This window comes from Pseudopodoces humilis, chromosome 6, assembly GCF_049639895.1.
Source record: "Pseudopodoces humilis isolate 2021_Gansu_Grassland_sample_001 chromosome 6, ASM4963989v1, whole genome shotgun sequence".
In the NCBI taxonomy this organism is placed as follows: Eukaryota; Metazoa; Chordata; class Aves; order Passeriformes; family Paridae; genus Pseudopodoces; species Pseudopodoces humilis.
In genome coordinates, this window is record NC_142205.1 from 27,603,512 (window position 1) to 27,630,454 (window position 26,943).

Consider the following 26,943-nt stretch of genomic DNA (forward strand, 5'->3'; position numbering starts at 1 on the left):
AGCCCGCCCGGCACCGGGGAGGGGGGAGCGCCCCGGCCGGCCCGGGGGTGGCTGGCAGGGGAAGAGGGACAGCCCTCCGGGCTCCGGGTTGACTCCTGGCAGCGGCTGCCGTGGTGAGGGTCGGGCGTTAGCAGGGCTGTGGGGGAGGCAGGGATAGAGGGACAGAGTCGCCGGGGCGGGGAGAGAGGGCTCTCCAGCGGGGAACGGGGGTCTGTAGCTATCGTGGCCCCGGAGGCATCACCCGGCGGGTGCCCGCCGTCCACCCTGCGGCTGCTGCTCGCACTCGTCTTGGGCCGCTTGGGCTGGCCCCCTTTCCTTCTGTGTTAGTCTTTTAATGGAGGACACGATAAGATAAAAGTTACAAGGTTAAGGGAAAGCTCTTTGTCCTTAGGGTTTGTTTCCCCCCTCTCTTTTCGAGCGTTCCCCGCGCTCGCGGGACGGGTGGGACGCGCTCGCTGCGCGGCCGCGGTGCCGTCACAGCCCGGCGGGCAGCGAGCCGCGCTCCCCTCTGTGGGCAACGGGGGCGGGCTCTGCGGGGAAACACCACTTGTGCTTCTCTTTTGCCTAAAGTAGTCACAGCGGGGAAATGCTTAGGTTTTCCAGGTGTAGGCCAGCCTCTAATGATAGCTTGAAGCCTATTGCATAAGTGCTATGTATTTATAATTGTTACAGTGCCTTTTTTTTTTTTTTAACGTTAGAAGGCAGTCATAAATCCAGACGTTTGAGATAAATATTGCAGTACCTTTAAAACCTTCCAAGCAAAGCTTGCACATCAGGAAAGTTAATATATGGCCTTACAAAGGGAACAAAGCTATATTTATTTTCAGCTGTATTCTGTGTATGGCAGGCTGCAAAATGATGCTGAAAGTTGTTAAGAGAGCTGTAGGCAAAGATGGCATGATTAGAAATAACCAGATACATCGGAATTTACATCTAGGTGTTTTATCTGACCTCAGCTACTCTAAGCTTCATCCTTTGCCACTACAGTGTCTTTCAAATTCCTAAAGTCAGAAAAGATTTTATGGTAATTGAAGCATGAGGGGATCGTGGGTATATTTTAAACATGGATAGGAAAGATGGCCTCTTACAGTAATTAATTTAAAAATCAGGTGAGTTAGGAAATGACAGTCTAAAGGTCAAAGTAAAATATAATCTGTAGTGTGAACTTGAGTTGTGGTGGGATGTTGTAAGTTATTATGAATTATTATGAATGGTTTTAATGGATTATGGATTCTGCTGTCGACATGTCAAATGTGAATTGACCACTCACAAAGTATTGGACTTACACTATTTGGACAAAAGTAAAATTCTGAAAGAAGTATTGTTAGACAGAACAGTAGTTTATTTTGCATTTCAGATTAGATTACTCATGGAAAGACAGAAGAAAAATAAAACAGGACAAAGCCCTGTTTTAGGGTTTGTGGGATTTAAATTAGGATAGTATGGCTGTCCTCTGATGGAGCAATTTAAATCAGTGGAAATGAAAACCTGTTTCCACCATTACCACTTCAAATGATTCCTATAAAAGTTCATAGTGTTTCTACTAAAAGTTCATTACTGATTCAAGCAGTCATGAGTGCAGTCAATACAATCAGCTATTTTACATAATTTCCAGTGTAAAGGAACAAAATACTCATGGCTTTGCTAGCGCTAGTGTCTTGACCAGAAGAGTGAGGTTTTTCCTATCATCTTTCTCTTCAAAACTGAAATAGTGAAACAAGGAATTTGGAGTAGGTTGGATGAATAGATGGGTAGGGAGCCTGACATTTTGTATTGCTCCCACCAGCTGTAGAAATGTATGGTATCTGGGAGATTATTTACAAGAAAGCTAGACTATATATTCACCTCATCCTTATTCTCTAGACATTATGTTTTTATCCCTGTTGGAAATGATACTGGGCCTAGTTAGACTGTGATGTTACCCAGTGTTGACATTCTTATATCTTTGAACTACAGTTGACTGTTTCAGCTTTGGTTTTGTATATTATTCCACCTTTGGCATATTTAACTAAGCAAGAAAAAAATCCCTCAAATTCCAAGTTTTTCACTGTGTTACCATCAGGATGTGATAGTTATGTAAGAGAGGAAAAAAAGACATTTTCAAGATTAGATAACACACAGCTCCACCACCACTCCATTAAAATAGCATGCTCAAAAATCCTTTTTTTTTTTTTTTTCCTCAGCTTGTAGGGTCAGATAAATGATATTTTAAAACCACAAAGCATTGCCATTGTACAGTTCATGTGGGCCATTCTAAGAAAGACTTCAGGGACTGTCCTTTCCCTTCCTACTGTAGAGCAGTATCTTACTGCTTAATGGAAGTTAGTTGTTCTCATTCAGAAAGGTACCTGCAAAGCACTGTGCCTTCAGTACAATAGTGAGGTAGAAGTAATTCCTTTCTTATGCTTTTTAAGGTATTGGTTGAATGTTTTTCCAAGCGATTCCTTGTGTGAGTAGTGTGTGCAACCCAATTAAACATGAGATGGCAATAAAACAGTGGTTGAAGTTGTTTTTGACCCCACTTTAGGTAAATTAAGCACAATGATTCTGATTCAAGGTCTTCAGAAATCAACAGCAGTATAAAAAAAGTAAAGCAAGACCAACCCAGGCTAAGGGAACAGGCAGTGGGCCTAAAAATTAATGCCTATGTACTGGAAATCTGGAGCCAAGCCCCATTTTTACAGGCCCTTGGCATATACCCCAAGAAAAAGTAGTTAACCCAAAGGATGTAGTTGTATTCTAAGAGAAATAATGACTTTCTGGCTGTTTCTCCTCTTTTTCTTTGAAGGCAGATGCAAGTTACCCAGCTATTGTAACTTTTTGCAAAGATATATGTAGCAAAGGCAAAATAAAATGATTCGGAGAAAGATTAGATTAGGCAAATAAGAGTCATACTTAAAAAAAGAAAAGCATAATATTCCTGAAAACTATTTTTTTCTACCAAGAAACCATTAAATACCATTTCTTCTAGGAAAAAAAAACCAACCAAAAAAGGAAATATCAAGCCATATTTAAAGTTCTTGAGTGGCTTTTGAAGACTTTAGCACTTTAGCTGATAATGTTTGAGTTCCTTCAGTCCTGGTTAAGAAATAATGCTTAGAATCAACTATGATTTGTTTTGTTTCAGATTTTCATTGTTGTTTAGTAGACTTTTGGGGCTTTAGTGAGATAGTTCTGGCAGAGAGATTTTTAAATGGAAAAATGCTCAGCATCACTGCAGTAAAACAGACACTAATCCTTGTTTGTGCAACACACACAGTGGAGGGCAGAAGTTGGGTTTGAGTAATTTTTTTTTTTGGTTAGGAGTGGTCAAAATTCTGCATTTGCAGCTTGGTCTCAGAAGTTATTTTTATGATGAACTGAAGAGGGCTAGATTGTCAGCAGTGCTGTGGCCAGCAGGAGCAGGGCAGTGATTGCCCCCTGTACTCAGCACTGCTGCAGCCACACCTCGAGTGCTGTGTCCAGTTCTGGGCCCCTCGCTACAAGAAGGACATTGAGGGGCTGGTGCAAGTCCAGAGTAGGGCAACAGAGCTGGTGAAGGGTCTGGGACATAAGTCCTACGAGGAGCAGCTGAGGGTACTAGAGTTCATCCCAATTAGTCTTTCCAAAAGAATTTTAAGTGAACAAAATTTATTTTAGATTTTTTTCTTTTGGCAAAGGCAAGAGTTCTAGCATTTTTATGAAATGTGTTAAATGCAGTGACTTCTGCTGCACAAAACCAGTATTTAGCTGTCTAAATAAACTGCTAATTAACAGTCAAGTGCTTGTTGGGATTTCCCTTCAGCAAATCTGAATTCTGCTTCATAGCATAATAATATGGCGATTGCCAGTGGATAAGGGAAAGACTATGAATCTGGTCTGCCTAGACTTTAGTAAAGCCTTTGACACTGTTTCCAACAGCCTTCTGGAGAAACTGGCTGCTCATGCCTTGGACAGGTGCACTGTTCCTGGCTGAAAAGCCATCTGCATGGCCAGGCCAAGAGAGTGGTGGTGAAGAGTGTGACATCCATGTGGCAGCCAATCCCTAGTGGGGTTCCCCAGGGCTCAGCACTGGGACAAGTTTGGTTTCATATTTTGATCAGTGCTTTGGGGGTCAGTCTCTGCTCCAAGAAATAAGCAATAGAATGAGAAAATGGCCTCAAGTTGCCCGATGGGAGGTATAAATTTGCTACAGAGAAAGCTTTCCTCACTGAAAGGGTGGTCAAGCATTGGAGCAAGCTGGCCTGAGCAGTGGTGGAGTCACCATCTTATGGAGGGATCTAAACAAGATATAGATGTGTCAGTTAGGGATGTGGTTTATTGGTAGCCTTGGAAGTGCAGGGTTAACAGTTGGACTTGATCTCAAAAGTCTTTTCCAACCTAAATGATTCTCTGGTTCTATGTCCTCATTTTCGATTCAATTACAGTTTTGGAGGTGTCTGCCCACTTTGTCAAGAGAGCCCTGAGGAGCTCGCTCCTGATGGGTGATTTTGGACTTGGGGTAATGACCCAGAAGATGCTGGTCCCCATTCTTCCTTCCCAGTTACCAGAATGGTAGTTTGTCTGTGGTGCTGGGAAGTCTCCTCCCATCTCCACAATTGTTTTCAGTCTTAACATACCAATGTTACGGACTGATGGGGTTTTTTTTTCTCCAGTCAGAGACTACTTGTTTTCAGTAGATCCAGTGACACTTTTGAGATTTGTCTGAATGAGATTTCTCTCACTTTGATGATGATGGCAGCAACACTTGTCCTAAAAATACAAATGACAAAGGTTGACCTCTGGGGTTAGAATTTATAAAAGGAGTGAAAGTTTAGAGCAGATTTTATCTAAAGAGATAAAATCTCTGCTAGGGGAGGCTGAGCTGACTAAGTTTCCAAACGTGACAGAACTGACAGTCATGACCCTCAGATGTTCAAAATCTGGGACACTGGCTGTAGATCAGCAAGCACAGTATTGCTTACAGGAAGGAAGAAAAAGGCATTCACCATGTATAGACAATTAAGCTACCTCAGTAGTACATTAGGGATGTAGAACACATTTTCAAGTGAAAAACTAATGGGAGACATGAAGCTAGCATGAATACCATAACCCATAACCCTTGAATTTACCTAACATAGACTAAAGTCAACCTATCTAACTCTGCTTTTGTTTTTGTAATGGAAATTATATTCTACAGACAGGCAGTGCTCAGGCTCTCATCTCTTTGGACTTGAGTAAAGCAGATGATATAATGAGCCACATGGAGAATTTTGGCTGAAACTGAGTAAGATGGAATTGCTAAAAAATTGTCAGGTCCAAAAGATCCTGTTAAATGCCTATGGAAATGGATCATGAGATAGGAAGAGCTTCCTGTCTGAAACCACACTTCAGATGCATTTTTTGAGGATCAGCTTTGGTACTAATTTTTCTTGATATTTTTATGAGTGACCTTGGCTCAAAAAGGCAGGAAATTGATCTTTTGGTTTGGCAGCAAGTAAGAGTGATGTCAATGAGGAGAAAAATGTCAGACAGAAAGAAACCGACCTGCTTGACTGCTGGGATAGTAGAATTGGAAGAATTGTAGTCATGCAAGTGTCAAACCACGTACATCTATTGAGAAAAAATATTGCTAGATCCTGATAGTTTATTAATCTGAAATGATAGAAGAGGAGAAAGAACAGGAAGCTATAAAAAAACTGATACAAGTCTAGACTTTTTTTTTTTTTACTGTTGAGATAAGGAATTACTCATTTTGCTGTACATGACTCAGGTGAACAGTCACACAACAAGACCATTCTGGTCAAGTTACTTGTAAAAAAAGAGGAAGCATAACTAACTGAAGGAGGAAAAGGATAATTTGGAGCAGAGGTACTGTACAACAAGAGAAATGGAGAAATTCTTGCTCCCCCACTGTCTTGCCAAAATGAGGATGAAAAGGGGGATATGATTGCCCTATATAAGTGATTTATGACAACAGATAGCAACTGACACATAAGAACAAAGATGAAGTACATGACTAAAAGAAATTTGGATTGGAGATTAGGAGAATACTCCTGAGAATCTGAAGTGAGATTATGGGGTGATTTCTGAGAAACAGTGGGAGGATTTACACGTTGTCTAATAGTGCTTGTTAATGCCAGGACAGGGATTACCTGACACACAAGCTGCTATAGCAAGGGACTGGATTCAGTCTGAACAACAGAAAACAGTTCCATCAGTAGGAAACAAGTTATTAAATAGAAGAATAAATTACAAACTGCCACCTAAACTTTTCAACTATTGAGTTTACCCCTTAGTCATTGTTACAGAGTGAATGTTTCAGCGTGTCTCATCTGAGCAGGGTGATGAAGGAACAGTTGCAAAGTCAAAGAGGACCACAGTTAAAATGCACCCCAGGTCCGTGGGAAAAATACAAACTGATTAGGGAAGAAGACTTTGGAGAAGTGTGAGGGAAGAATAGGAAACCTTTCCTTTGCAAGACAACAGGAATAAGGCATCTACCTAACCCTGTGCCCAGGTTAGGATACCCAGCACACTGGTAGGACTGACAGAGAAGGTAGCTGCTGTAAGTGCAGCAAAATGTCCACACTCACCTCGTGTTACCATACACAGGCATGTTAGCCACTACTTCTATGGTTGCCAAAACTGAATGGGGAGAGAAAGCTGCAAAATCCAAGTTTAGCAACCTTGAGCTTCCTCTCGTAGCACTCCAGAGAGGAAGTACTCATGAGTGCTGCCCTGCCTCTGCAAACCATGCATGGCCCTGGGGACTTCCCAGAGATTGTGACTATTTAAACCATTACTTTTTGCTTTTCACTCCTAAATGGCTGTTCTGTCATTCTCACTGCTTTAGCTGAAATGGGCATGTTCCACTTCAGGTGGATCCAGTGAAGGACAGAACAGGCCATGCTAACACCTTTGGTGATAGCTTTAAATGGAAAAAGACCAGTTGAGCTGAAGTTGAATCCTCTCATGGGGAAATAAGCTTGTTACTACTGATAAAATTTTTGTTCAATACCATTTTATCATTTTTTAAAAATCCATACACAAGAAACTGGCAAAACCCCAGTATAAACAGCTCTGTGAAAATGTCTGCGCCAAATGGTTCTCTGAGACACTTGACATCTCTCTAATAATATTTTCTGTAATTGCTTCAGAAGGAAAGTGTGCAACATAACCTGCAAATGGTTTATGCATATTCATGCCTTCCATGTGTTAACTGCTGGGGAATGGCTTCAGATTGCTTCCCATTATAAATTGTTACTTACTTACCATGCCAGTTGGTGACCAAGGTAGCATGTGTGAAATGAATTTGCAGTTTCTTTTACTATTAGTTGAAATTTTCCAGTGAAACATTAAAAAAAAAAAAATTACCCTTACCCATCAATCAGGAAGGAAATGCTTTGTAGAAGAGTATTTGTTTAAATAATCTGACAAAACATGGGTAAGTTTTAATGAAAAGCATTTTCCAATTATCCAGGAAGATAGCACTGGTGATTTCTGTATATTTCCAAATAGCTCTACCATCAGGCTAGTCCCCGCATGCCTCTAATGTGGTAAAATACCTGTTGTGGAACAAGAAACTGATTTTGGGAAATCCATTTCTTGTCAAAGGTCAGCTCCTGGCTCCACAGCAATAGCCTCCTGCCATGTGTCTGTAGCCGCAGTTAAAAAACTTCCAAATTCCTATTGAATCAGCAACTGGGACCTGGCTTCCAGCCCTCCTCACATAGAAACATTATACGCAAAATTAATAATGATATATACCCATTAGAGAAAATCAGGTTTTTCTTGAGAATTCACAGTAATTTCCAGCTTCTAAAAAGCAGGTCTGTTTAGAAAAGCTTTTTTACTTTTTCATCCATGAATAAAAATATTTTGCCTCAGCTTTATGGTATTTATTTTGTCCTAAAGTAGTTAAAAGTCATTAAAATTGATGCTTGATGTTTGAGTCACTTCAGCCCTGGCTAAGAAATAATGCTCAAAACCAACTTGGTTTTGTTTTGTTTCAGTTTGTTCTGTGTTGCTTAGTAGACTTTTGGGGCTTTAGTGAGATAGTTCCAGCAGAGAGATTTTCAAATGGAAAAAAGCATCACTGCAGTTAAACAAACACTAACCCTTGTTTGTGCAACGCAGTGTTAGGCAGAAGTTGGCTTTGAGTAATTTTTAGTTGTGAGTAGCCACAAAGCTGCATTTGCAGCTTGGTCTCAACAGTTAATTTGAGCTGAACACAGCTAGACTGTTACCACTGTCTCTAGCATTTCTATACAACACTGCAGTCTGAATTTTCCAAAGGCTCTTAATTCCCTTTGAGAAAGTTTGAGCTATTGGTTCTCAACACTTTTGAAAGAAACCAGCCCCATAGTATGTTATTTAATTACACAGTAATTATGTATGGACTAGTATAAGAAAAAATTACCACACATAGGATAAATAGCTAACTACATGTTAGAAAGATAAAGATCTCATTAAAAATAAAAAGGGAGGCAAAACATAATAGGATCTACAATACTTAGGTAAAGACAGAGAGGTTATTGGCTTGATCCGATAAGGGACTTAAATATCTAAGGTAAGGTTTATGGAGCATTCAGGTGACTAAGTCAAAAAATGCAGTCACAGCTCACACAGCTGCTGTCTAACCTAGGTGTGCCTAAAATCACAAGGCTCTCCCTGGATTGTAATCTGTATCTTTAGAGTGTCTCAGATTTTTCTTTCGTACACAGTGTGCAGCAGCTAGAGCACTTCAGGCACTTACTTCACATTCAGCCATTTACAGTCCTCAGCTGAAAAGTTCAAGGACACTATTTTGTCAGGGTACTTGGGCCACACCAGGCACAGATTCACATTCTGCAATTCTTAAGTTTGTCTAGCTGCTGGCTTTTAATATGAAGGATGGAATAACCTTTTATTTAACAATCTGTTAGATTATTGATACAAGGATAATTCTTGCACATCATTTCTGTTCCTACAGACAACAGGATTCTTTGCTTCATTGTGGCATGACTTTTAACAGGAACAGGGCAGCATGATCTTTGTTTTCAATAGCTCTGTCTCTTGCTGGGTAGGATCACTTTCCTGCCCTATGTTGATTTGCATCTTGTTTGTTTAATGGGGAAACAGCAACAGTGGGTTGCTGTATAGGAGGCACTTGTTTTCTCATTTCCTTCTGTTATCCTGGCTGTGATTTAACAGAATACTGCAAGCCCTGCTCCTCTATATTTTTTTTTTTTTTTAACAGAATGGTAGCTGGATCCTACAGTTAGGAGGACTCTAAGCTGCGAATTTTAAGCACACTGTGTTATCTGTGTTGTGGCCTGACTTAAGTTTAAGGAATTGCAATAATGCTGCTGCATTTCTGGGGTTTGGTAAGTCTGGTAATTATACTTTGAAACTGTGGAATTGACTATCCTGGAAACACTGATAAGTGGAGTCACTCATTTCCCTGTTTTCACGTTCATCATATTTTTTCTTTTCCCATATACAGTAATATGTGGTTGCAGATTCCAAAGTATAGCTGAATGTTTCTACATGTGCAAGGCAACAAACTTAAAAATTTGATCAAGAGGGTCTTATTTTAAATTATTATACTTTTAAAAAGTACCTTAGCTCCATATATGAATCATGTTTATCTTTCCTTCAGGAAGGGAAACCTTGGACTGATCAGACTCCTTCCTTCAGCCATTGTTGCTTGTTAGGAGAGATGCATATAATCTACAGACTTATAAAATAGCTAAATAGTCACTGGAAAATGTGCTCCAATTAATATAAATTGTATTTATTCAAAAAGCAATGCACTTACAAGTGTGTAGTACTAAATTTAAAGAGATAAATTGCAGGAGCTCTTAGTGCAGAACTGTAATTAAATAATGAACAAAAACCAAAATAATAGCAAAGGAAGTACTAAAAAGGCTTCAGTTAAAGAAGGCTTTTTTTTTATTAAATGAAAATTTCTCAATAAGGAAGTGTGCAAAAAGCAAACAAGTCAGCATTTTTAACGTTTATCATTATGTTTTCCTTCAGAGGAAAGTTATTGGCCAACAGTAATGTCGAATATCTTACAATTTTTTTTTCTGGCCTTTTATGTATTCACTCTATAGAAAATGTACAGGCTGATTGTTTTAAAAATAATGTATAGCAAAATAAAAGGTAAAAATTTTAGACGTGTGTTCTATATTCTGACTTGGTATTTAGAGAACAATTTATGTTGGGATCTATTTGTATATTCTCTAATATATTCCCTGATAAAATATATATATATATTCTCTAATATATTCCTTGCTATCAAGGTGGATGTTTTGCTTCTCTTTGTGATCATCCTCTGAGATAAATAATATTGAGATACATTTGGTGTTGAATATAGTCTGCCAAATAGAGCAGTCTCTTTGAATTTTTAATAATTATTGCTCTTCATTCTTATACAAGTAAAGGGGGAAATTACAGTTTTTGCATCATATTTGTATTAAAAATGTGCCTGTACTGTGTAATCAAGTCTTCAACCAAAGTAGAAGGGAGGAAAAAAGCTTATTATGCTTGATATCTAGCCTCTTGGAAAAAACCTTTAATTTCTGGGTGGTCAGTAATAAATGCAGAATTAAATTCAGAGTTTCAGTCAATTAAAATGCATTTTAAGAAATGCATGTAGAAATCAGAAAATACTGGCAGCATACTTATAGTGGTAACTGGGGGGAAAAGTCCTTTATTTGTTTGGATTGGATTGGACTGCTGCTAGTATTAGATAAATCACTGAGTCTAAATAAATCTAGATAATGATAAAATCATTAGCAATCTTTTAAAATTCTGAAGAGGTTGTTAAAGTTACAGAATTCATGTTTACTTATTCTTCTTAGGTTAGCTCTTTAGGATCAGAGGAGCAAATGCTCCTTATGTTGTAGATATTTCTCATTCATAGAGTCCCATAGAGTTTTTCCATGTATATCCACTTTTTCCTTGTCTAATGGGTGTCCTTCCTTCAGAGGTTTTAGAGCACTGGGAAAATACGTTGTATCAAAGAAAATAGGAAATACATGATTTTTCTGCAAAACTCTATGACCTAGTACTCTTTATTAGATACGGTGTTACGTGAAGAACATGAGCTGAACAAAAAGCAGTTACTTTAACCACGGTGGTGGAAGACATCTAATTAAAACACCTTATTGGCAATAGGTTACCTTTTAGCAGCAAAATGAATGTTATTGTTTATTCTGACTGTCCAATATACTTTTTCTACTTTGGTTTGTACCTACTACTATGTCATGTTTGCATCTTGAACATTAGTAACATCACCCAGCAGCACATAGTGTGCTGTAGGCTGCGATATCACAGCCACATCTTTTCAACCTCTCCTACAAACATGCTGCAGGAAGTGTACACCTTTATTTTACATCTGCCGGAGACACTAGATGATAGGGTTCAACTGGGAGACCATTCATCTGCATTAGACCAATGTCTTTCAATGGAGCATGGGATCATACAGGAGAGAAGTAAGCAAACAAATTCTTCATTTCAGCATGATTGTGTAAAGAACATTTTGTTTCAGGCTTCTCCCACCTATATTTCTCCTTCATTGTGTTTATAGAAGAAGGTAATTGGGTATCTGGTCTTTGGCTGTTGTCCACAAATACTCTATGTTGAGGCAAAGACTTAATTTAATTTTTCTTTTTTTTCCATTCCTAAAAATGCAATGCAACATTTTTTATTATTTTTTTTAAGCTCAGATGTATATTGAACATAATTTGTCCATGCAGTTGTAACAAGTTTCAGTCACACCGAGTCTAGGCTGACCACACTTACTCACAGGAGCTCTGTGGTAAGTAGCACATACCAAAAGGATTCTATGTGATGTGTTCTGTCCTTGTCATACTATATATAGCTATTACATTTTAGGGATCTTTTTTAATGATTTGCACCCCTCAATTTCTGATTGTACAGGAAGGGTTTCACAAGGGCTGAAAGACTGTGATAAGCCCGTGCATATGAGAATATTTTTAAAATCACATATTTTATTTATTTTCATATTTCTATCTGTAGTAAAAAAAAAAAAAAAAAAAAAAAATCACCATTTTTTTAGGTGAACAGCTTATCCTGCTGTTTTTCTTGAGTTTGCTGACGTGCTGGATCTGTTTTAGGTTTGTGTTTGGCTATGCTGGTATCAGTAGATCACTTCAGAGCCTTGCCTTACTCCCAGTTTGCGCTTGCCCTGCACTGGAGAGCTGCAAACCTGACAAGGTGTTGCCGTAATTTTTCTTTGTGACATATGGTAGGGCCTTCTTTTTACAAAGTACTTGGTTTGTGTCCTGGGGCTCTCAGCTGTGGAGATTTGATGTATGGCTCACTCTGTCAAGTTTCGTGGTTCCTGTAATATTTCATTCTCCTGCTGGTACTGATTTAACACCTCAACTCCTGGCCATAAATTTAAGCCAGAAGTTAACTACGTAGACTAGATGTAGATATTTTTTATTAATTATAGAAATAGAAGTTACATAGGAAAGTGTTTTTCTTTATAGTTTTTAAACATTGGAATTGACTGCTGAGGGAGGCAGTAAGTCACCATCCATGGAAGTGTTCAGCAAACGACTGGATGTGGCACTTAGTGCCATGATATAGTTGACAAGGTGGTGATCAGTCAAAGGTTGGACTTGATGATCTTGGAGGTCTTTTCCAACCTGGATGATTCTGTGATTCATTAAAAAAAAAACGTTCTCAGAGGTTCTTTTTCTTGGTACTTGGATCACCTTAATAAAAATGGTGAGCAGAAAACTCTGGTGTTTACAGAACTAATTCCTGGGGGTAACAGTCTTCCAGAATTTTTGAGTTCTGCAACCCCATTAACAAAATTAATAGTTAGGTCAGTAATTGATTTTAGGCTTAAAAGCAGGTTATAATGATTGCAGGGCTGAGTCATATCTGAGACATAGCAGCTAAGTAAACTGTTCTGGTAAAGTAAACAGTAATACATCAGAATGAAAGGTTTCTGAATAAGCTATTTGCTGATAAATTACAGCATTGCAGAGCTTGCCTGTCAAGAATGAGAAGCAAAGAAGGCATCAGCCTACAGTCTTTTTTTATCCAGGTGTCTTTCTCATTGTAAAAGATTTACATTGTAAAAAAAATAATGGCTATTTGTAGATGGACATTCGGATAGAATAAGTAATTGTTGGGAAGGAAGAAGCAAAATGGAAGGTGTATTTTTCAAAGACATCCTCCATGTATATTTACATAATGGGACTGAGTATATTTGCACTAATGGGACTGAGCTTTTTTCCTTGAAATCACCTCTTTTCCCATGGTGTAAAGTTGGCAAGTCATGGATGTAGCTGCTTTCCTACTTTCTGGTATCACTTAAAGAAAGATATAGGTTGTGTTCAGATTGTACCATAGCTCAGATTTCCCTGTGTTTTCCGTAGCCTTTTTGGGAGCACAGTGTTAACTGTAGACAACCTCTGATCCTTCCTTTCCTAGCCCAAACAGAAGCATATGAGTGATAATGTGCATCTGTAAATCTGAAACAAGTCTTCAGTCTTGGTACTGCTTCATTTTGCAGCGATGACCTCCTTAATGTAGATCTCAATAGGAAGACATAATGACTTTATCAATTCTTACTGCAAATAACAGTTTCTCTGTGGAATGACTATATTAAGAAATGTCGCTTTGAAATTATAATTTTAAGGTGATTTACATAGGAAATAGCAATGCCTATAGTTGGATTGATTGTTGTTTTGAAGTAAGGACTTCTACAGTGTTGTTGTCTTAGAAGTTTGAGTTACTTGATTTTTTTTTTTTTAATTTGAGTTTTCAGAATACTGGATTATACCTTCTCTTCTGCTATTGCTTCTACTGCATATCTTATTCCTACAATTCTCATATTATTATTCTATTAAAATAAAATATATACACCAAAATATATGTATGTACTCGTGAACAAAATATTTACATATTAAATATCTAAGTTTTTCTTTTTAATTGCATTTTTGTTGGCTTCTTTTAGCATTTTCTGGGCGAAAAAAAAGGGGTTTTAAATAAAGAGAGTTTTATAAGTGCTTTAAATCTTTAAAAAAAAAAAATTACTTTGCCCCTTCTGTTGTAAAAGTGGTGCAGTGTGCTTTTCTGCATTCCAAAAATTTCTTACAAGTCAGCAGCTTGATTGATTGATTGATAATTTGTATTGTGTACCAGAAGAGATATTCACTTAAAAACTGCTTGCTGCGCTTTTAGATCAGGGGAAGGACATGCAGGTAGAGTCACTGGCACCAAGTGGGAGCTGCTGTTTGCAGTGAGCTGGTTGGGTTTGCCCTGCAGCCAAGGGCATGTGCTGCCCAAAGCGGGCTTGAAGGCCAGGCTGGACATGCAGCACAGGGCTGGTGGAGCTGCTTTGCTTCCCTGCTGTGGGGGTCACTCCTCCTTGGTGTACTGTGGTCTTCTGGTCAGGATCACCACTGCATAGTAGAGGTTATAGAAAAGGAAAGGATCTTCCGCACTTTTATAAAGTGCATGAGCTTCCCTCCAAAGCAACCAATGTTAGTGTCATAAGTATTACCTGTGCTCGCCTGTATTCCTGCTTTAAATGCTTTGAGAAGACACTGCTATTTCTCCTGCAGTGGAGGTATACCATCTTGTAGTTCCACTGCTTGGCTCCTGGAGTTAGGATCAGGCCTTACCAAAAAAGTCTGTGGAGATGCTCAAAGGCAATTAAAAATTGTGAAGCAAAATCATGATGATTATTAAAAATTCCACTGTTACCATGGAAGGTGTTAGATAGTGCTGAATGAAATTAAGAAGTCCTTTTTCCAAGGCAGCATCCAATTTCTGATTTTCTTACATTTCAGATACAATAAAAGTTATTTTTTTAATTTTTGCCCCCTCAGTCAAGGTACAGACAGACAAACAAATACACATCTTGGATTATTAAAAATTTGAAATTATTTTTATTTCTTTAAGAACAACAGACATAATATGCTTTATTTCATGTAAAGTCTGTGTTCTCTATTTTAGAGTGGTACCATCCAGGAATTTTAGAAGGGTTCAATGTGCCTGTTGTGCTTTACAAGCTCAATTCTCTGGCCAGAATGTGTTTCTCATGATGAAGAAGAAAATTCACATATCTCCAGGCAGATTTTTTCCTGCAGTCTTGGCCCTTAGAAGAAAGGAATTTTGAATTCCTGCTTAACTTGGTTAATGTGCTGAGTTGGAGATATAGTTATTCACCATTTAATAAACTGGTTGGGAACAATGTTTCAGATGAGATGGAGAAAAAAAATCATAGTCTGAAATGATGTTTAGTTTTCCCACTAGAAAATTGGCAGTTAACAATTACATTATTTGTAAAAGAATCTTTCAAGCAAGAAACTAAAGTCAGCTCTATTTGCACAAAACTAATGGTCTAACATTGTAAACAATCTTTAATTACTTCAGTCATACGTAATGCATCCCAGAAGCAATATACATTTGATTGCAAAAGAACTGCACTTTTAGGGAAGTCAAGAAAAATAGCAATTTCTGCCAACCTTTCAAGTAATTATTTAGTATGAAAAGTTTGGCTGTAAAACTTTAAAAACTGCATTTTACATTGAGGTTTTCAGTGGAAAAGTATAGTTGTTGAACACAGCAGAAAGAATAAATAATTTATAGGGCCAGGGAGCAACAGATTACTTTTTTAACTATTTTCATTCTATTATGCATAACTGTTTCAGTTAAATAGGAATTTTACTAAATAACTGCAACTTCATATTAACTTTATTTTGGCTAGTCCTTAGATTTTGAATTTCATGAGTCCCACAGTACAGTTCCCATTCTTGATCTGCATAATCCTCATGGAAGGCATCTGAGTTCTGGGCCACCAAAGCTTTGAGCTTTATTAGCATATTAGAGATGGTGGATGTTTCAGGTGTTGGGCAAGAATATGGACTCACTTATGCTCGCACAGAGAAGTATTCCTGCCTTGTATGTGCTTTTAGGCAGCTGACTCCTGGCCCGACTTACTCTGGCTCTTGAGGAATGGAATACTCTCAGTGCTGGTAGCTCCATGAGCAGCTGCAGTGCCAGCTCCAGGTTCAGCTCTGGGTGAGAGCCCCAGACAAGAGGCCATGAACTGGAACCAACCTTTGCACAGCATAAGGCACAGGAACCTGTGGTGCCAGCCAGGGGACCGGACACTCAGAGACACGGCAGGAGATGAGGATCCCCAGGTCTTCATGTTCTTTGACAGTGAGGGTATAAAACCCTAGGGTTTTTGTTTGGAGCCTCTTCTTGGCAGCACCGGCTTGAGCTGTTATTCTGTTGCTGCACCACGACTAAAGTATTTGAGGGATCCAGATGTCTGAGACTCTGCTTTGGAAAACCTAGAGTTGAGCCAATAGGGAAACCTGGTCTGATTGTGTGAGAGTGGCATTTGTAGCTGCAAAGGGTGCCAGCTTGGGTGGCATGAGAGGAACTGGCAGAGTGGCTTCTGAATGGTCAGATAGAAAAGTTGCTTAACACATCCTTTGGTGGCTTCCAGTTATGTTGTGTCAGAGCACAAGGGGTCAAGGTGCAATAAAATCCATGTGCACTGTTTTGTGCCTTTTGCTCCTGTCTTAACCAGTGTATCTGCACAAGTGTTAGGGCAATAAAATGCCTGGTATAGCCACAAACTACCAGTCCGTTTCACACTAGAAAAATTTCCATGGAGATCTGTCTTTAGACAAAAGAAGCAGATGCCTGTGGCTACTTGGAGCAGCCACTTTCTGTTCAATCTGTGCCAGAGCTGCAGCGCAGTGTACAGTCTGTGGTACTTTCGTTTTGTTGCTTTGCTGATGTTGAGGGAGGAAGGTGTTGGAAATCACAGAATGTCAGTTTCTGCAGAGTTGTCAGTGGTTCTTCCCAGCCATTGGTTTCATGCTCTCCTCCTTTTCCTCCTACTTTATGTATCAGGCAGCCACAGAAGTAATACTTGTTTTCTAAGAATTTTCTCTGAATTTCTAGGCGCAGCTTATTTCATCACCCACCCTCCACCCCTCTTGTATGACAAGCCCTTTCTGGTTTCTGGAACCTCAGACAGTATAGAAGTGTTATGAGAGATGTTTTTTAGGGGAAAAAAAAAGCCCTTGCAGGAGTAATAGTAGGAAGTGCTTGTGTAGGAGTATGGTGGGAATTTAAATTTGCTTTGACAAACTAGTTGTTGACAGTGAATGATGTTTTGAGTGACCTTTTGTACAGCAGAAGTGGAGTTGTGCTGGTGGTTTTGCAACAGTGGACATTTCCAAATATTCCACCAATATATATATATATATATACAACTTCAAGGTGACACCACTGCCAAGAATTAACAAAACAAGAGGCAATGAGCACAAACTGAAATAAAAAATAGGAATAATGTTTTTAACTATGGGGGTTGTCAGGCTCTGGAACAGGTTGCCCAGAGAGCTTGTGGAGTCTTCATTCTTGGAAATACTAAAAACCTGAGTGGATGTAGCCTGAAGAGCTTGCTCTAGTTCAGTCTCCGTTGATCAGAAGGTGGCCCAAAGACCTCCAGCAGTAAAATCTCAACCAGTCTGTTATTCTGTTGTAAGAAAAGGATGCAATAATCCTTTCTAAAGTGAAGGTAATTCCCTGGAGTATTGTTCTGACTTCCTTCAATTTATGGTTCATACACTTCTTAATACATTCTGTTGTCACTTTAGAACCTTCAATTATTACACAAGATGTAAGTGTAAATTACACATGCAAAAACACCAGAAACAAAAATAATTGTTAATGAATAACTCCAGTTTTATAGTCGCTAGTCAGAAACATTTTAAACAATAAAGAGACAGACTTTGGTTTCTTTGAAATTTGCAGTTAAAACTTCCACTGGCTTAATGGGACGAGGAGCTTTATTTGTCACATTTTATATCTAACAAAATATAGAAACTAAAGAAAAATGAATAGGTTAGTTATATATTTAAACAGTCTGTAAAACCAAAACCTCTGTAATAGGATGTCTGCCTCCAACCATCAAGCAGCTATCTCTGGTCTGCTCTTTGCACAGTGCTAATAGCTACTAATAGCTGCACCCACTGTGTATGTGATACTTGCTGACATTATGGTCTGCCTGCTTGGCAGAAGGGAAGAGCTGGGAAGCTTCATTATTCTGTAGAAAGGCTTTTAAATGTGTAGAAGCAGCTTGGGTGTGCACACTTGAGGAATGGGCCCTTGTTTGTGACAAGACACTGTACTTTGCTGTACAAAGAAATCTCTTGATTTCTTATGTTTGTAAGTGTAAAATATTATTGTCCTATTTGATAAATGAAACTGTTTGCAAAGCAAGCATATAAGGAATAGAATAAACGTATTTTCTCACTAAAGGGATAGTTTCAGGAAAAGAGGATTAAAATTCTTGGAAAATCAGTGAGGCAGCTACAAGTGTCAGGTGATTATATGGCCTTATGTAAGTACAGTGGTTGGTGTCTAGCCAAGTATTTCTAAAACTTATAGGGTAACTTCTGTTCACATTTAGGCAAGCACGAATCTGAAAGCACTTCATAACTCAGCATTGTTTGCTCCTATGTTAGACTTTCTTTTAAAAAAGAAAATAAAAATATGTATTAATATTTTTTACTACAGAGAATTCTTAAAGGGGATGGTGTGGTTCAAACAGGGACTTCCAAGAATTGAATTTTATTCCTGCCTTTCTTGTAGATCCCCTGTACTGTAATGGGCAAGCCATTTTGTAGCTTGATTTCTGGTATAACCATAGCAAATGTATTTGTGTATATGACATTGAAAAACACAGTGTGTGTTAGTAGGTGTAGTTGGTAGATGTGTTATCTAGATGTTGTATGGCGGTGTATTAAAATAATTTTGTTACTGTTTCTGTTTCATGAAAAAAAAGTACTAATTGGAACTGAGGGAAAAAAGTAGGTTTTTTTTAAAAGAAATTTTACTCCCATTTCGTCTAGTAGTGCAGGTTACAATAACCTGCTTCTGAAGGCAACCTGTCTTAAATGAATAATTTATTTGTATGGTTTGGTACGTTTTTTAACATGTAATAATTTTTCTAAATATTTTTTCCCCCAAAGATAGCATTCAGAATGCGAGTTTTTTCCCATAATGTTATTTTGCTTGCACATCCACTTTTTTTCTTTATATCATGCTTAGTTTTTGTGCAGTTTATATCACATCACTTTTCCACTTCAGGTTTGATTTATCTTTAAACTTGTTGAGAGGCATAATACCACTGAATAATTATCTCAGACTCAGGCAAATCTTCAGGTATTTAGGAGAGAAGGGAGACCTTACACTGGCAGAACATTGCTTGAAGGGCTGAAGATGACTGGCTAAATCTGTTGAGTACTAATTAGGTAGAATTTGTCAGTCTGTCAGTCAGTCTTACAGATTTTCTTGATCACATACTGAACATACACAAAACAAAAGTAGAGACAGTGAATTCAAGAAATGTCTTCAGAATGATGCTTCCTTTGAAAGAGATTTATGAGCTGATATTCAAGCAGAAACATAAAATGTTTCCATATGACAACAGGCTGAAAGATGTCAGATCTCAGAAAAGGAAGTTAGAATAGACAAGAATGCATTTGGAAAGCTGTTAGTTTTTACTGAAAGTGTGAATTTGGACATCAGAGAACTCCTATAATGCCTGCCAGGCTGTGTTCTCTGTCCCCACAGGGCTTTTAACACTAGAGTTGCCCACCAGGCAGCATCAGATGAATCATCATGAAAACCAAACAAGACAACTTTACTTGAGAGAGAGAGAATATAGAATATGAACAATCCAACTGCCATCTGTATGTTTTCCTGATGAATGGCATTATCACATCTTTTTGTGCCAAATGAGTAAACTGTTTTCACCACACAAATACGGTCTATTCCAGCACATATTACATGCAAAGTACCAGCACAAATTTCAGGGTGATGTTTGCAGTGTGAATTCACTCTGCCAGTTGAAATCCTATCCAACAACTTCTGGTAAGAAAACTAATGCCAAAAGAAGTGTGGGTTTGTGATGAGTGTCAGGTCATGAAAACTCCACAGCTTTCCAGGGGCTTATAAAACGCAGCTGAGTCCATCACTATCACATTAACTTACTAATGTACTTACAACCATCTGACTCAGTTACAGAGAGATGTACAAGCTGAAAATGTATATGAAAGAAAAAAATAACGGCAAGTAAGAGACTTGTATGCAGGAGCATTTCAGTGAACTAGAAGAGAATAAAAAGACGAATTAAGATGTTGTGGTATTCTCTGAGTGTTTCACAAGAGCCTTCCAGCACATCTAACCTGATTTCAGAAAGGAAAGTAACATTTTTGGTTTACTGTCTGTTGAAATAATACAAATATGTATTCTGTACTTGTAGAAAAAACTCTTTTTAAACATTACCTAACTTTTATAAAACAAACTTCTTTTTTTTTTTTTTCTCCAGAATGAAACAGTTATCATAGCTAAACTATCCCTCAGATAAGGTTTTCATATTAAGAAAACCTAGAGATCTAGATTCTCAAAAAGTATTTGCTAGCTTAAATGTAGCGACTTTTAAGATCTTAAGTTTTGGCTCATTGAGTGGTGTTTCTTTGTGCAGTCTGTCTTATGTACAATTAAGCCTACTAACAGATTTCCCAAAGCCTCTGTGCAAATCCACAATTTCTGGCAGCTCATTTTTATTCAATGATAATGTGCTTTCTATGGAATAATGTTAGTAGTGGACTAATGGCTGCCTGAGCAAAGCTCAGTGGAAAGAGAAAAGTCATAAAAAAACTTCAGCTTCTCATATTGATTAGAGAAAACTAATTTACAGTGACAGAATATAAATGCAGTCAGAATTCACACTGTAAGATGAGTATATAAGGGCAGCAGTGTTGACAGTTTGACAGTTGTCTTTCCTGGTCATGGTGCTATTTGGTGCTTCTCATACAGCACTGTTTAGTACTGAATGTTTTCTAACCTAGAGGATATCAAATTATCTTAGCGCTGGTAAGGGCAACATTGAAAAATGCTGCCATTACAGAGCAATAAAAGTAAGATTTACCATGAAGAATATTTCCATTATACAGCTTTCAGGAGTAATGCAAAAGAACTTTCTGGAATTTTGCTTGTGACGATGACCTCAGTCTTTGAAGATCCAGCTAGGATTGGATTATACTTGTAAACTGTACATATTGCAAGCTGTTGACAAAAAGTTACACTTCTTTTTATTATTCCTTTAAGATGTGTATGTTGCATTCTGTATGTACCTTTCACCTCAAGACTATATACTGATTAATTTACAATGCACTTGAGATCCCCCCCGCCCTTTGTGATAAACTGCTATATGTCACTGCTGTATGTATGCATCATGATTTTTTATGACAAGAAGTAAAGCACAATGCCTCGTTGATAATGCTGTGCAAAGATTTGAGAGATGAAAAATGCACCTTTGCATGAGATTCTTGACATTGAAATGGGCATCTCTGCAAAGAACTCATTAGACTTACTGAAGTTGTTAGGACAAGAATCTCAATTTAACCTTGAGTTTCTGAAATATTCTTTTAGTTGAAATATCTGGCCCTGATAAAGTAGAGGACCAGAGATTACCTAATGAGCTACTTAATGTCACTTGCTGCTGCACCTTGTGTTTATATGCCAGCTCCTGAAGTTGGGTATGTGATCAACTGTTTAACTCTGGGAAAAATAAATAAGAAAACAAGAAGATTACAAGATATAAATATAAAATCTAGAAAAAGTTTTAGGAACTTGAAACTAAACAAAATAATAGTTCTCCTTTATAATAAATAAAGCTAACACTAAGAAATTTTTAGTACCTCAGACTCATATGCAGTGATATGGGTCTTGAAGGGGAGAGACTTGTTTTAAGCATTTCCTGATACTATTTGCCAAACTCTGTTAAATGATTTACTGAGTGGTTTCAGGGCTCAGTTATTGTACAGTTCTTCAGTATTAATATATCACTCTTTCATCTGGAATGGAATTAGCAAGGAAATTATTTCTCTTGATATTTTCTTGGAAACAGTAATAATTTTTTGTGTCTCACAACATTTGAATTCCATGATGGCTATTTAAAACTGTTTAATTTTTTTTTAAACATCTTTAATCATTTCCACATCATTTCTTGTTTGTCCACAAACATTTCTTTGTTTGTCTTTCACAAGAATCTCTAATATTACCCATAGCAGTTCTATTTCTCTGTGTCATTCTTTGCCATATTAATTACCTCATTAGCTCTCCTTTGCTGTAGGGGAATCACATTTTTTTTTCAAATTGTGCAATTTTAAAAATTAAGTAAAATAAACTGGGATTTGTTCAAATCTTGATTCATCCTTTCAGACCACAACAAATAATGGTGTACCCTGAACTTTTTTCCCCCAGCTATGTCAGATAGAAGATAATATTTGTCCCACCAAGCTTGCCTTGCTTCCCTGCTGAGTGATCTGCATTCACCAAGGATCTGGTGTGGCTGAAGGAGGAACGTGTCTAAAGAACTGGGGGTTGTGTAACACGTGGTTCCCATTCTTTGTTAAACCTGGGAGATGAGCAGGAGCTCACACACAGTAACTCAGTGACGTACAGTCATGGAAGACACAATGGGGTCTTTGGGCCCTGCAGTTCCCCTCTCTGTCATACAGGGCTGTGCTCTGCTGGAACTCAGCTTTGGAGCTGTAAACATCCTAGGATGAGAAGTGCAATTGTGTTCTTTGAGAAACTGTCCCTTAGCAGAAGTCCAAACATGGAGAAATTTTTTCCTGTTCTTTTGACAAAAAACTTTCTACCTTAATTTTTATTTAATTCTTCTATTTTTTTACAGCCTATAACTCGAAATGTTATATCTGCAAACATGCACAACCCTGATAATTGTTGCTTAGCCACTTGCCTTGTGACAGCATATTCAATGTCCAAAAAAGCTAGAGGAAAAATAATATTTCACTAGTTACTCTGGTTTTGCAAGTCATCTTCTGAAATAACTTCTGGTAAAAAAAAATTTTTGAAGCAGAACCTTCCATAAGGTATAAAATGCAGTAATAAGAATTCATATGTTTAGTTTGTTGTAACTTCTCCAAAATGTCTACTGTGTTGTTGACTCAGAATAGCTTTCAAAGTAGGAGAACTGGATCTCAGCCATGGTACTCGCAAAATCAAAATTAAATAAAATAATACAAAAAATAAAATATAATTAATTTGTTGATCCTCTGTGTTCTGACAACCTAGATTATCCTCATGATAACCTTTGTAATCTGTGATTTAAAAGTGCTATACATAAGAATGTCTACTTGTTAACAAAGCTTAGTTTACTTGTGCTGGAAATTCAGAACATGTCTGACTGCTTTTCAGACCAGAGTAGTGAATTGTGTTACAGTACTGAGAAGGTTGATACGTAAAAGGAAAGCAAAGCCAAACAAATACATAAATAAGAAATCTTGAAATACAGGTTTATTAAGTTACATGGCTGCTTTGTTAATTCATCAGGAAAGAATGTTTGGATTTTTTTAACATAATGAGCACATGAGTCTGTTTATCACATGCCTCTATAAATAAGTGTCTTTGCAGATGTTTCTCTTTACTGAAAATACTTTTTCTCTCCTCAGGGCATGCTACACTATTAAATTAAACTATGAATTTCTTTGCCTATTACAGAAGACACTTAGAACACTATGGCAAGCATAGCAGTGGCATAACTTTTTAATGCCAATTTTAAGAATTATTTACAGATTAGTAGTGTAGCACCTATTTATTTTATCTGGCAAAACTTTTTAATGTAAGTTTTAAGAGCTATTTGTGCATTATTGTAGTATTTCATTGATGCTATGTCTGGTTAATCAAAAATAATCAGCTAATTCTATGGAGAGTGATACCTCTGTGATAAATATCATTAATTTCACTGACTGCTAAATGGTCTGGGTCACTTAGATAATTTTATTATCCTAATTAATTATTAATCATTTGTCTGTCCTATTTATAGTTCCTGTATCTGCAACCACTTTTCTTTCACAGTGAGGTTTAAACTTAGAGTTATTCTCTAGTGTCAAATGTCATGTTGTCAGTGGTACCTCAACAAAACCAGCTGTTAATGACTGGACAGTTTTCTTCAACAAACAGAATAATTACAATCACAAAACTATTTCTGAAGAGGCTTTACAGAACTCTAGAGATGAAATGATGAAAGAAAAATAAGGAGTTACTGTGTAGTTTAGGAATTTTGAATTACAAAATATTCTGATATGCTCCTGTTTATATTACATTTCAACCTGAGATAATTCACTATTCATGTCTTTTACAGTAAAATCCTGAAGTTATTTAGAAGTGTAACAATTAGTAAGGAATAATAATAGCTTTTATTTTCATACCCTGTTTAAATGTGGTACCTGATGACTTCTTAGCAGTGAAATTTTGCCCCTGCTCCCCCTCCTTTCTTTTTTTAAAATTAAAATGTTCAAATCTGGGTCTTCTGACTGAGCTCATACTTAGAGAGGTAAATATTACAAACCTAGAATGTTTTTGCCTTCCAGTCAAGGTTGGCCTTGTTAGTTGCAAGTATACTGATACTTGCAAAGTTAAGCAGTTGTCACATTCTTTAAATATAGCTGTCTTGCCTGGGCATAAGAAATGTTCAGCATAGTTTGCACACACCGTAAATTACTTCAAGCTCTTCCTAAGGGGAATTTTCTTGGCATAATTTCTACGATACATGTTTTCCTCAGAAGAATGGCTTAAAGAAACAGAGTATGAAATTACAAGAGATGACAAAGAGCTGTAAAATTAGCTTTGTATTTTGTGATAATGTCTGTGAAATGCTTCCTTGTTTGATACAAAGTGGACATGATGTAAAAACCACATTGTGGACAGAAGTGTAACAGAACACAGGGCACTGTTCTAGCACTCCACTGTATAGCAGCAAAGGATGTAGCCCTCTCTTGCAAAGAAATAACCCAAGGTAGTGCTATGTCATCATGTAACATTCAGTTCCAGTAGTTTGCCTTAGTTTGAATCAGTCACCAAGAGAGGAAAGCGATGTTGGGCATGTGTATAGTTGTGGTAAGGTATTAGTGTTCATGCAACACTAGCATCCATCAGATTCTGAAGGAATGGAATGCAGTGTGTCTGCAGTGAGGATATGTTTATATTGGATAAGCCTGTGCTAATGCAGAGTGTGATTTTCACCCTTTTACTCATGCCACTATCATATCTCTTGCAGACCAGCCACATCACAGCCTTACTGCAGTGGGCTGTGGCTTGAGTGCTTTTCAGATGTGGAAATGGTTTGCTTTGTGTATCTATAGTAACCACCTGCTGGCATTTTCACTAAGTGCTGTGCATAGGCTGAGGGTGTGTGCCTGTTATTATTATCTGCTTTATAACTTATCCCAGAAGGCAATGTAGTATGTGGAAGCTAAATTATCTTGAAATAAAACAGTTCATGATCTGAAGTGCGTCAGCTCTGGCAGCAGAGATGCTCATGAAGTTTAATTGACCCTGCCAAAAATAACCTTTCATATGAATAGAGACACCTTTGGGTGTTACAATTTACCTTTCTTGATCTGAGAACAAGTAAAGTATGGTGGCTGCGTGGGCTGTAATACTCTCAGCTCCTATCACTTCCCTATATGGTAGACATGCCTTTTAGTTAGTGGTACAGCAATCAGCAGGTGAATTTATGTTTTATCCAAAACATTGCTTATAATTAAGTGTCTCATCTTCTTGGTGGTGCCTAGTTCTGCTGAATTGTTTTTACTCAAGTAATAAACATTCCTTTGCACATTTCAAATAGCAGTAAGTGTAGTGGCGGTTACATATGATGAAGGATTACTCAATGACAGCATCTTATCTTACCTACATGTGAAAGGCAAGAGGTTTTGTGATTGCGAAATTACCCACTGAGCAAACTTTCTTAATAATTCACTAAAGAAATCAGTTAGAAGCAAAGTTAAGGGTAGAGAAATAATCAGAAACTAAAATCATCACATCATTTTTCCAAATAGAATACTTTAAAATTTGTCAAGCTGCCACTGCTTGACTCATGCCACGATACCCCTTCCCTAGCACCTAGCCACGTGTGCTTAGGAGCCGTTGATTTCCTCCTCAGATGTTTTTTTTAATACCATCTCCTTTGGGTTGTGGTGATAAAACATGAATGGACTTGAGACTAAAAATGAGGAGGGAATTACAATCACAGAATCATAGAATGGTTTGAGCTGGAAGGGACCTTAGATAATAACTATTTCCAACCTCCCTGCCATGAGCAGGGACACTCCGCACTAGACCAGGTTGCTCAAAGCCACATCCAATCTGGTCTTGAACACTTCCAGAGATGGGACATCCACAACTTCTCTGGGCAAACTAGTAGTGATATTGAGTTAGTGATACTGTGATATATCGTGATATTCGTGAATTAGTGATCAATATTACTTTGTTGATGTCTTTGCATGTTTTCCAGTGAAAGTAATTATGAAGAAATTCTGACTCTCACTCTGTTTCTTGTCACCCTCTTTCTGTCACCATTTTACAACAGGTATTTTGCCACTAAAACCTATTTCTTAGTAGGTAACATATTACAGAGCATGGAGTAGCATGTTACAGAACTTGGTGTATATAAGTTTTATACTGTTTCTTCTAGGATGACTTGTGTATGTAGAGAACCATCATAACATAAAAACACTTTATTGCCTTAAAAGTATACAATGAAAGAAGTCTTTCTGTATGTTGCAAATCTGAACTTAGGTGGAATTCATGTTACATCACTTTGTAAATTATGTGGTTTTACAACTGTGGTTAGCAGCTTGTTCTGATATTGGCATTCCATAAAAAAGTTAAATTAGTTTTTGAGAACAGGGCAGTATGTTCTCTGCCATGTCAAAAGTGAAAAGTGCAGCTTCAGATACTGGAAGTTTCTGCCAGATGACACAGTTTATATTAAATCATCCAACCCTTATGTTGATACTTTGCTGTGCTGTTCTGCCTTGTGCAGAGATGGTTAAAAGAGATGTGTCCTTGCAAGACAGGGTAAGTAGGCTAAGCACAGTCATC

General features: G+C 37.7%; 1 protein-coding gene across 1 annotated transcript in view; it reads left to right on the plus strand.

The window, feature by feature from the left end:
- Positions 1 to 10: 10 nt before the first annotated feature.
- The window catches only part of TRMT9B (tRNA methyltransferase 9B (putative)), a 122,590-nt gene continuing 95,657 nt past the window's right edge, over positions 11 to 26,943 (plus strand). Inside the window, exons 1-2 of the mRNA XM_088057102.1 lie at positions 11 to 113; positions 9,200 to 9,326. The gene's annotated coding sequence lies outside the window, so the exon portion shown is untranslated. The remainder of the gene's footprint in view (positions 114 to 9,199; positions 9,327 to 26,943) is intronic.